The following is a 12,109-nucleotide window of genomic DNA, read 5'->3' as shown; positions in this document are numbered from 1 at the left end:
GGAAAGCCAGCTAAACTGGCTGGGACATTGCTGAGGTGTGAACGACACCATCCAGGTCTGGCTCTGACATCAAGAAGATATGTTCAAACTCAGAATTCTTAAAGGGTCAGGGTAGGATTTGGCATAAAGGGTGATTCAAGTCTGAATTTCAGCTTTAGTCTTGTAATTGCTGTGCTTACCAGCTCAAAATCAGATCCCAGACCAAGACCTATAAACACTGGAAGCAAACTCTAGAAAAGCATTTGGGATCAGACTTGCTGATTATAGCTTCCCTTGTTTTTCCTAACTTTGTTTTTTTTATAGACAAGCTGTTAGCTGGTGATTGCAGAAGGTCCTTTTTCTACTTCACATGCTAAAATTATTGAAATTATTTTTATAGCATTGCTGATAGACAGATTTCTTTGGTAGCCTTCGCACAGCCCAGGAACAATGGTGCTGCTTATCTTCGTCTTGGGAACAAACGCCAAAGAAATTGAGATCTTCCAGTAAAAAGATTTGCCCGGCCATTCAAAATCAGTCTCCAGGCCATTCAGGGAGGCAGCTGGGAACAAAATTGATGTGAAAACTTCTGTAGAAGCTTCTTACAATTTGTGTAGACCTCAGTTCTCTGCCTGTTCATGGCTCATCCAGAGCGATGGTAAGCAGCCTGCAGCAGCTTTTCTGTCCATCAACTTGATCCAATGCTTCAGTGGGCTTTAGGTCAGCCCCATCATCAGTGGGCTTTAGGTCAGCCCAAAGGCTTTAACAGAACTGGGAGACTGTTGGTTCTTGCAAATAAACCCATTTGAACCGTATCATCTGATAGAGGAGCACACAACAATGGACAGAGGCTGTGAGGAGGAAGCACATAGGCTGTCCTAGGTCAGGAGACAAAGTGATAGTCGGGGAAGGCCAGTCTATGCTTATCTGTTACCTTAAGTCAACACTACCGTTTTCCAGAGTACACATTAATTGCTTCATAGGTAAACTCATCCTGCACAGAAAGCACTCGATGAGAAGTCATAGAACTCGAACTAGAAAATGACCCTACCTTGCCCCATTATTGGGACTTTTATTTGATCCCAGAATAAACACATTCCCCTTTTACAAACACAGGGAGCTCTTACACAAAAATAAACTGTTACAAATTGATATATCACCTGGCTTTCTTCCCTGGAAGTACAACTGTTCCCAGAACCTCTGAGCATCCCAACGCAACACAGCTTGAAGGGGAACAAGGACCTAATAGTTCTGAGTTCACATTCTGGATGAAGATGCCTACACTCCAGCCGCATCTCGCAGCCGTGCTAAAACCCTCTCTGCTTTTACACAGGGCTCGTGGCTCTGCTGGGAATCCACAGGCATTAGTCGAAATGCATCAAGCTGGCCAGTTTTCCAAGTTTTATCTTCCACAAGCTTAGGCTCAGCTTATCCAAAGTTCAGCTCATCCTACAGCTGGGAACTTGGGAAACCACAGTGGCCCTGGGAACCCGGTAGCACAAGTGGCTGGGTTGTCTTTTTTTTTTTTTTTTTTTTAATTTATCTGACTTTAAGTGCCAGTAAGTCGTAACAGACTAAACTTTCCATGGGCTGGTTGAAATTAAGCCTCTTCAGTTCCTCCCCCCCCTTGAAATTAGCACCTGGGTGGTAAGTAATCTAAGGCATGAAATCACCATAAAATGCGCCTAATATTCTTATGTTAAATACTCACATGCCTGGCATCGAGTTCATCAGTTCCGACTCTATTTTAAGCTACTTAATGACCTAAAAAAATAGAGATTTATTATTGGCAAGATCTATAAAGAAGCCTTCATCCATGAGCAATATTGCTTTAAAAAAAAACCCCAAATCATCTGTTTTACTTACTCTGCGATGGTCCAATTCCAGATGTCTCGGGAAACTGCAGGTTTTACAACATACCTAGTGTGTGGCATCAGTGTGGTCAGAAACGTGTTCAAGGTGCTCATACATACAGTTTTTGCCCAGATAGCGCAAGAAGGTACCTTGTCACATAGGTCTCTCCTTGCAACAGGTTTTTTAAATTCTATTCAGAAAAGGCAGTGACAAGTGCATTTCTCTGAAGAAACTCAATTTTTAATTTGGCATTTGCACTGGGGTTATATCATATTATCATACATTTTATTGTGCAGCTTGAAAAAAATCTAAATTCCTCAAATATAATACAGAAACAGTTCCATAGCACGTCCTACTTACGCTGTCCTCTCTCCCGGCTGTCTGCAGTTTCTACAGAACAGGCTATCGGTGAAGTTGCTAGTCTCTTGTAAGGCAAATATTTCATTCGCATTTCCAGACACAGAATCATCATCCGTTTGAAAACCGCGTTATAAATAGCATTAAGGGAATAATACAGAATGCCAGAATTGAAAAGCAAGCCGGGGGTGAATCATTCCCCCATGGCAACGCTAACACTGCCCTGGGACAGATCTATCGAACACGATTTTCCTGTGCATAGCAGAGCGGTGGCAAGAAACACCGCACAGCACTGCCAGCATCCTGGAAATTTGCCGTTCAAGCATACTAAGGTCTGAATCAAGATGTCATTCCTTTTCTTTAGGAAGACGCTAAGATCCTCCAGGATCCCCAGCTACGTCGGTTAAAAATCTGAAGTCACTTTCTACTGAAAGCGTGTGTTTTTAGAAGCACCGCCGTGCCCAGCCACCGCAGGAATCCGGTGATTCAGCTGGAGGGACTCACCAGCTAAGCCAGGAGCGGAGCCGGGAAGGGCGAGGAAAACACGTGAGGAACATTTTACAGAATTCTGACTAGACCATTAACAAAGGAGGAGAGGGAGAGGAGGAAAGGAGTACAACATTACGGAGCCCTTTCAGAAGGTGCTAAGAAGTGTTTCAAAGAGCAGGAGGTTCATGATGCTGCTCAGCCTCTTGCTGATAAATGAGACAGGGAGGAGGAGATAATTATGAGAAAGTCCCGTTTGTGTACAGACGTTATTATTTTCACATTTCCCTTGCTGACAGAATTAGGATAGGTGTGGACTTCATTTCCTAAACACTGACCAGAAGCAACACAAAAACAATTACTCCAACCAGAGCTACAGGACAAACGCCTTTACTTCCCGATTCAGAGTCAGAAATCTACCGAGTCTGAACATAAATACACTACTGCGGTTGCAGAAGAGGTGATTTATCTGTTCTACAAAGGAATCTTTTCTACATGGATCATGGACTGGTCCATGAATTGTCTAAATTCACCTTGTTTCTTTGAGCAGCAGCAGTGTACTCAAGCTGAGCATCTGAGTCATATAAAAAGGTTTAATTTAAATACAGTCTTCCATAATCCTGAATAAAGATATGTAGCAGACATCCATTTCGATGTGGGTTTATAGGAAAATACAGTAGTCCAAAAGTTCACAGATCCAGAAGAGCAGCTTCCATATATTTACCATATACTTCTCTATTCCCTATAAATATAATGCAAAATGACCAAAATGTCCACCCAATTATTACTATAGCATATCAGTTACATTAACACACACAAAAAAATCTACATGCGAGCAGTGCATTGCCAAACAGTGCATTTTTTTTTTAAATAAGGGGGTTTTTTGATAAAGCCGCTCCAGCTCCTCACAGAAGAACATTCGGCTCTGTGCTAAGAACCAGTGGTGGTGCTGAGCAGTAAGATTAACTACTGGAAATGGGAACAGAGGCAAAAAAAGTCTGTTGGCAGGGGAAACAACTACTAAAATGCATTCCAGAAAAAGCCACAACCACCCAGCTGTGACCTGCAAGATGAAATGCAGAAAAATCCTCATAGCTGGGATCCCATTCTATGATACGCAGGCCAACTCGTGATGTACGTGGAAAGTTAATGTTGTTTCCTAAAACATCATGGTGCAAGTCTGACGATTACGGATTGTGGATTATGGAGCACTGATGATAAATTTACCATTTCACGGTAATGAGTGCTATTTGTTGACAGCTATATAAAACTGAACCATAAAATTAATATGTTCCAACTTTTTACCTTCAGTCAATGTTTTTTCTAGCCTCAGCGAGGAGATGGACTCCCCGGCAGACAGGTGTTAGACTCAAAGCCTTCTCTAGTCACTGAACAAGTTCTGGATTACAGTTTTTCTCCGTATCAAAATGCCTTTCCCAGCACCCCAGGCAGACAAACCGTCCATCAGCCTGCTGCAGAATTCAACAGCACGCATACCCAGTTCCAGATGTCTGGTGAGAAGCCCAGTTTTGTCGGAGAAATACTTGCAGGATCTCACAATAACTTCTGTTGCATTTCTTGATCAGAATTAGCCAGTCAGTTTGGCGGAAAGTGGGGGTTTTTTTTTAGCCCGGGGTTAATTGTGAGCCAAAAGATAAGGGTATCCAGTACTCAGGATGCTAACACAAATGAGAATAACCTGCTACAACTACACGTAGTGCTGACCCTGAGACAAAGATGTTATTCTTAGGCTGTACCTATAGTTGGGGACTCCACCCAAGTCAGCAAGCTGTGTTTTATAAATTAAGGTGCTACCGAACTCCCGTGGAGGATGCTTGGTTGCAAATACGAGCGCCACTGGTGCAAATGATGACTGCTTTCTCAAATACCCCGGGGTTTTGTAACACAGCTCTTCCACTCACTGCTAACCACTGATGTTTGAATCTCCAGCACAGGCTACTCGGGTCAAGCCAAAGCAGCCAAGGGAAGCTCAGCAGAAATTCAAGACTCTAAGGAAACGAGAGGGAAGAAGGTCGATGAGAAGGATCCTCACTTGGAAACACCACCCTTGCCTGAAGCATCGTTCTTAGCACAATTAAACAACTACGCAACTTATTGGCCAGGTGTTGAGTTTGTATATGACAATGAGAAGATTAATCACAGTAATTGCTTGTGATTGCATACATCCTCGTTGAAATGGGTGTAGCTGGTCTACTTGTCTGATTCATTTAATTCAATTATCAGATCTGCACTCCTCTGTTGCATTAAGCAGTGACCTGTTTTATATAAAACAGGAACCATACTGCGCTTTCTCGTCTGTGATTTTTCCCTTATTTTTATAGTGACCAGCAGAAAGCCAGAGCCCGTGTGCATGGAATGCCTGGCAGTCTTTGGGTCCAGCCCAAATCAACCTTCTTCACTGGGAGTCTTCATGGGTTTCACGTCAGCCCTTCTCTGTGCCATCTCACTGCCCTTCTACCAGAAGTCTATGTAGCAGCTATGGAAATTGTTTCAGGTGCCTTCTGTGCCAAACAACATCCCAAGGCAGGAAAGCATACCACCTCTGGTGAAAAGGTCTCTGAGTGATTTTGGGAGTCATCGCCCATGAACGGGCAAAGTGGTGGCTGAGACTGAAAGATCATGCTTAGCAGAGTAATTAGTCTGATGATAATGCCATTAGAATTAGTCCAGAAAAATCTACATTTAAAAAAAAAAAAAAATCCTTGCTTCCAGATGCCTGATAAAGCCTGAAAATTTGGTTTCTGAATCTGCAGAAGATGCCGCTGGTTTCTCAGCTGGAGCCAGTTCCTCCTTCTTCCTGGTCCTATGAGCAACTCCAGATCAATCACCCTGAGTTGAAATTATTGCCCTTTGCAAGTCGACAGTCCTTTAGGCCATACCCATGGCCCCACATGGACCTAAGCAGCAAAGCCTATTCTTCGGGCAGGGGGAAAAAAAAAAAAACAAACAAACCCCACCCAAAGTGTGAACATAAATGAAGGTGCTGCTGCCAATACCAATTCCAGTCCCTTGCTCGTTCTTGTCTCCCGATCATGCTGAAGCTCACAAAATGCTAAAATTAAACATCCGATTCAGTAAAGGTATGTAACTGAAATGCAAGCCAACATCACTAGAGGGCAAGGCATCACCAGGAAGGCTTTAAAGCTACAGTGTTCGTTTTGCGTAGCAGCATTCCAGCATCATGACTCCTTTCACATCCCTGGAAAAAAAAAAAAATCAACAATTTGCCTAATAACAAAATGCCTGGGCTTGAACGTTGCAGCATGAGATTCTGTCTCTCACCTTGGACAAGTCAGGAACTAGTCGGTCTTTAAAGGTCCCTTCCAACCCAAACCATCCTACGACTTTAAGAACGTTTCTGTCTGCGTAACTGAAAATCCATAAATAAATCGCAAAGAGACATTGCATCAGTCTGCCCCGTGATGCGCAAATGAATTACACACAAAAACGGGGGATAGAGATTAACAAGCAATTTCCTTTCCGCAACGTCTCTGTAACCACTTCTAAACAGAAAGGGACAATTTTCAAGGTCTCCATTAAAGTATTTTGTAAATGTACGTACGTTTCAGAAAGGCTCTCACAGATGCAGTGTTGCCAAGACAGTGAGGGCAAGTCAGAGTGTGGTAGCACACATGCTGCAGCTGCAAGAGGGTTTAAGATATTTGTGCATTTTGAACGTGTAAAGCCAGGCTTTTAAAATCAGCGTAATGAAGAGAAGCTAGTGACACTACTGCTGACAACAGCAAAATTACTTCTGGGTTTTCAAAACTCAGTTGGACAAGGCACTGACCGGCCTGACCTAACTCACGTGTAGTCCAGCCATGAGCAGCGAGTAGGAATAAATTACCTCCAGAGTTTTCTTTCCTCTGTGCAAATATCCCATGAAATGAAAGAACCATCTGCTGCAAAGGAGGTAAGTTTTATCCCATCACTCAGTTGTGGGCCCAGGAGCACCAGCCCAAGCCAACACATCTGGAGGACAGGAAAACTCGAAATCATCACAGAGGATTTTAAAGAGCTTCTTGTAGCATCTGATGTGTCTAAATTAGTTGTCAGACCAGGAGTCCCTTTGCAAACCAGGAGTGAAGTATCACCGAACCCATGGTCTGGTCAGAAGAACGGGGGGCTGGAAAGACAACCTGAACAGGTGGTTAAACACGAGGTCTTCTCTCAGGCACATGCATATCGTTTCAGTGCTAGAGGAACAAGGTTTGGTCCTCACGTCCCCTCTGTTAGCCTTCCTAGTGTAGAAGAGTCTTTAGGCTTAACACAAGCCAGAGCTGTCAGGCTTTTTGGGTGGCCCCGACACTTCACCCAGCTTGTCATCCACTCATGGTGCCATTAGAGACTGCTGCAATTCCCACTGAAACATTATTCGTCAAGCCCACTGCACTGTCACCAGTTTGACTGAAAGTTGGATTAGTGCTTCATTCCTTACCATTTTTGGCAGGGGAAGGTCACCAAAGGCAATGGACAAGTCCCCTCTTCCAGCCCCAGCTGCAATTCTGATGCACAAAGAGCAAAGGTGTCTTTGAACCCTGACCGACATACATGTCCATAGGCATGAGGCATCTTAAATTGACTCTAAGGTGATTAACAGAGCAGAATTAGCACAATGAGCCAGGGGAATTAAGGGCAAAGAGCTGTCCTTGAGCCAATACCACATCTACGTCTGCCAGAGGAATACCTGCAGTCCCAGAACTCAAGTGGAAGCATAAATAGGAAATGTTAACGAAGTCTCTGCTATTGTACAAAAAGCTCACGAGGTTCCGTGCGCCCACGCGGATATCACTGAAAGCTCTCTAAGTAGCACATGAACAAGTGCTACAGTTTTCACTGAAACGCTTTCTAGGGACCACCCCCAAGTTCTCTTTCGGCTTCCTTTCCACAGCTCCCCTCTCTGAGACAGTCCCATGGGCAGCTGTTTTGGGGCTCGCTACTCCTGCACCAATTGCTGCAAACTGCCTTTCCGTTATTTCTAAGTAACCAGACACGTGCCAATGACTCAACTTTTCCTGTTCAGCTAACCCAGTCCGATATCTGCTCCCACAAGGGGAATCATTTCAAGTTCAACCCGGCCAAAAGGAAGCTAAGAATTATCTTTTCCTTCCCAAACTTTCCTGCGGTCTCTCTGCTCCATCATAGTAGCTGGTGCTATCACATCTCCTGAGCCAAGGCATCACCGACAACTCAGATTTGCCCCTGGACAAGTAAAGGGGGGTCGGTCTCTTTGGACACCTGCTGTGAAGACGACGTTGAAGATCCTTTGCTGCTTAGCCAGGCTCCGTGGTGCACAGGCTTTGCAGCTGCTTTACCGCAGTTCCCTGTGGCACACATCATCTCTTCTAGATGGGACCTCACTGTCCACTGAGCCCTGTCCACTTGACCTCAACACAAAGTAGATAATGGCATACTTTATCTTTCTGCTTGACCTAGCCCCCAGCAACAGGTGTGCAACTACAGTATTTCACTGGTGACCAAAATTTGAAGGGTATCATCGCAGCCACAGAGCAAGCAGGGCTAGAAGGCATCTTGCTATCCATCCAACACATCTCTTGCAAATGGGAATTACCCCACTGGGGGCCTGTTCTGGCTTCTGACAATCCTGTAAACATTACATAAACCAGCACAAAGTCCATCTGCCGTAACAGATTGGCTAAAGTCAACGTGTTTCAGTTCCTTTCAGCTCAGCCCAATAACCCTCGCACAAACATGGAAATATTGACATGATAAACAGCAAAACTGACCTCTTGGCTTCCAGCACCAGTGGCACCACTGGGACTGCTCCTATAAGGAACGTGTTGCCTTGGCAGAGCTGACCAGCCCCAGCCCTCAGTGCTACATGCACGTTTAGAGTTGTGCCAGGACATCGACTTCTTCCTGGCAGGGCAACACTCCCTGAATTTCTGAAATGACTGGAATTTCCCCCAAGGCTGATAGAGTGCTGCCTATTCTGCAGAAATCCTCGCCAGTTTGATACCTTTGTCATAAAGGAAGGTTACTAGTCATGAAAGCCTTGAAATAGCTGACTTTGAAGCCATCTGCTTACCTTCTCCCTTTTCTTTGTCTGCACCTGAAACAAACAAAAAACCCCTTTCATTTGTTGGTTCCTGGAAACATAGATCTCTTTGCGCATGTGGGGACAGCCTGACCGACTGTGCAAAGACAGCCTGATTTACAGCCCTGTGCAAACCTTGAGTAACTTTGAAGGCAGGATAAAGGACAGGACCAGCAGACCCAGGGAACTGCCATGAGCAACCAAATCTCTAGGTCCCGTATCCTGGTTTCTCTCTTCTTGCCATTCAAAGCCTCCTAGATTCTGCACTTAAACGTGTATGAACATCTAAGTACCTAAAAGCACCTCATTGTGCACAACACTAATGTCCATCAGAGATGTCAAATATCTCTTTTCTGTTCCAAACCCAAGCTCCTTTGCAGTCCAGGTTAAGATGCCTCACTCTGGACCTGCAGACCCTTGTCCCTCCCAGCCATGAATACACGTACAAATGCTCAGGAGTCGCACATACAAGCAGACCAAATATATCAAGTGTACGTACACACCTTATCACTCCTACCAGAGTTCTTGATAGAAGCTGTCCTAAACGGTGTGCCCCAAATATCCACCTCATGGTGGAAACTAAGCATCTTCCTGTTTGACAGATGGAGAAAGTGAAGCTCCAAGACGGATGGCTGAACTGATACCACCCAGGATAACCCACGCTAGAACTGGTGCAGGAAAAAAAACACAGGAAGATCTCTGGTCCGTTTTGCTTTAAGTGCCAGACCATCTGTGTTTTGGTGCCACACCAAAACGCCTCACATCCTGTAAATTTGGTTACTGACAATACTAACAAACATCAGAGCCTGTTGATGAAGATGCTGGTGGCACAATGGATATACTATCAAGCTATGTGTACATTTGTCCTGGTGCATCTATATGTCTCTAGTACTACCACAAAACATCCTTACTGAAGCTGGCCAAGCCTCTGCATGGATTGTCACAGGGATAACTGAGGAGCACTGTCCTTTGCAGCACACTCTTCTCCAGTCCTACAGTTACCAGGGCATCTCCAGGGCAAACAGGCAGTCAGCTCCCACCTGCCCTCTCCCTTATGAGCTCCAAGAAGAGATTGAGGTCACACACACATGCTTTTCAGATTACAGAGCATGAGAATGCAAGGGGGGTTGCCCAAAGGCTCATTTATGGACACGGAACTCCAGACACGATATAAAATCGCCTTTATGGTTTATGGCAGGGAAAAGGATTTAGGAGGAAGACAGGAAGGAAAACAAAAACCTCTCCCATGGCTTTGCTTATTGTCCTTCAAGCAAGTCAAACACATCTACAAAGGCAGGTGTTTGAACTACCACCCCTTTGAAGCTCTTTCTTGGCCCAGGACCAGCTCACAGGCCCTACGTTGTGGGGCAAATGGGTGCAAGGAGAAATGCTATTCATACAGCAGCATGTACAAGAGGACCCAGAGGCTCTGGTCAGAGGACATGGAGAGGGTCTGGCAACTGGACCCTGGTTTATTTCTGAGAGGCAAAACAGCAGAAAAGCTCTGGTGGAAGAGGTGGGGATAAGGGACAGGGCTGATATCTTCTCAGACCATAGAGCTTAGGAGCCAAGCTCATGGTTCAGCTCCCAGCCCCGGGGAAGCTTCTCAACAGCAATCCCTACTGATTCTAGCAAGGACATTACACCTAAAGAACCAGACGTAGGAAAACATTCACAGTCTCTCATCTGGCCATCCTCAGTGCTTTGCAACATTCCTCAGGCTTAACCAAGGATCCCTTAAAGAAGCCCAAATCCTTCCTTTCCACATCACAGACTTACCCTCCAGTTGCCTGAGGAGAACGGCACCCACCTAACATCAACTCCTGTTGCCAGCAGCGGAGGAAGGCTGCGGAAATTACACCTGAGAAGAGGCTGCAGAACACAGGTCAGTAGGTGCGATGCCTTCAGGGGCAGGAGCAGAAGTGAGGGAGGACCCTGGAGATGCTCCATTCTCGCAGGGTGGACAGGGAGGGAGGACAGTCCCTGCCTGGTCTGCCTGTGCCCTCTCGTGGCTGCCTGGCCATGCTGCAGGGGCTAGGACCAAACCTCCGGAGAAAAACAGGAGAGCAGGGAAGGGATGTGCAGAGACAGCTTTGAGTTTGGACAGCCCTTCTAGATACTCCATCGTATCTGCTGTCGGTCCTGGTGGTTGCCTGCCATCTCCTTGAAGTCCACATCCATCCAGGGGAATTTTGTTCTGGGTCTCCTGGCAGCTCCCCTTCGCACCAGCACTGGTGGCAAGGGGACAAGCAGGACGGGCAGACACCACCAACTCTGTTCCTGCTTTGTGATAAACAGTTGGTTTCCTTCCCCACGCCCAGATGACTTGTCCTATAAAATAGTAACGCTGTTTGAAAAATGGTAACGTTATTTTAGAGAAAGGCATAGGACCTTTGGGTAAGCATCCCTGCTATCTGTTGGGGTTCTCCACATCCCAGAGGTGGCAGCCCCTTCCTCTGGGCACTTGTTGACCTGAGCTGCCTCCAGTGCTGCTCTTCTCTCCTTCCCATGATGTCAAATGCCAATGAGTGTGAATCCAGATGGGGAAAATCTTATGCGCCCTCACTGACCTGAGCAGGACAGGGAAGTCTGAGAGCAGCATTGAAGGGCTGCTCACCCATCAGAGGGAGGCACTAACGCCCACGTTTACACAGGAATGGAAAGGGAAAAGGATGACAGGGAGATTTGGGGGGGCCTGGCTAAGTGTCTGAGGGCACCCCGAGTAGGGAGGACACAGGACCCCAGCTCCTGGCTTTACACACAGTGTGGAGAAGGTCACGGTGACGTTTCTGTCACCACAAGCATCAGTGTCTGGGTCTCAGGATTGCATACAAATAGGAAAAACGGCAAAGGCCTGACCACCTCTGCGTCAAGCACAAACCCAGAGGAAGCCCACGGGTGCTCAGAGGTTCATTGCCCCTGGCTGGGGAGGACCTCAGCACTGCGCACTCACCCTGCCTTGCCCGGAGACACAAGGTTCCCTGGGGCCGGTCTTTCTCTTCTCCTCATGCAAGTTTACCTTTACTGTAAGAGAAGCCCCAGGTCCCAGAACCGTTACTACCACGAGGTCTAATCCTGTTTTCTGCTCTGGCTGTCCCTCTGTTTCATTTCCCAAAGGCATTTGATGGTTTGCCTTTTCCCTCCACTGCCATCACCAAGAAATGATAGCAGATCTTCCATGTTAACATCCACAGCTAAACACAGGAGGAGAGAAAAATTATTTTAGTGAAGGCGGAGTGACCCAACTTCCCAACCTGCAGAGTCCAAAAGCTGCTGCAGGGCAGGCACACGCTGCGCCCACGACCAGCTGCCATCACTCACTGGCGCTTGCCTCTGCCCTGGCACGGAGAGCTG

At 46.2% G+C, this 12,109-nt stretch overlaps 1 protein-coding gene across 1 annotated transcript in view; it reads left to right on the top strand.

Moving 5' to 3' along the window:
* BEST1 (bestrophin 1) overlaps positions 1-12,109 on the top strand; it is a 108,355-nt gene that overhangs the window by 57,208 nt on the left and 39,038 nt on the right. The gene's annotated exons all lie outside the window — the stretch shown is intronic.

This window comes from Grus americana, chromosome 5 (assembly GCF_028858705.1).
Source record: "Grus americana isolate bGruAme1 chromosome 5, bGruAme1.mat, whole genome shotgun sequence".
In the NCBI taxonomy this organism is placed as follows: domain Eukaryota; kingdom Metazoa; phylum Chordata; class Aves; order Gruiformes; family Gruidae; genus Grus; species Grus americana.
This window is presented reverse-complemented; position numbering and strand designations above follow the sequence as displayed.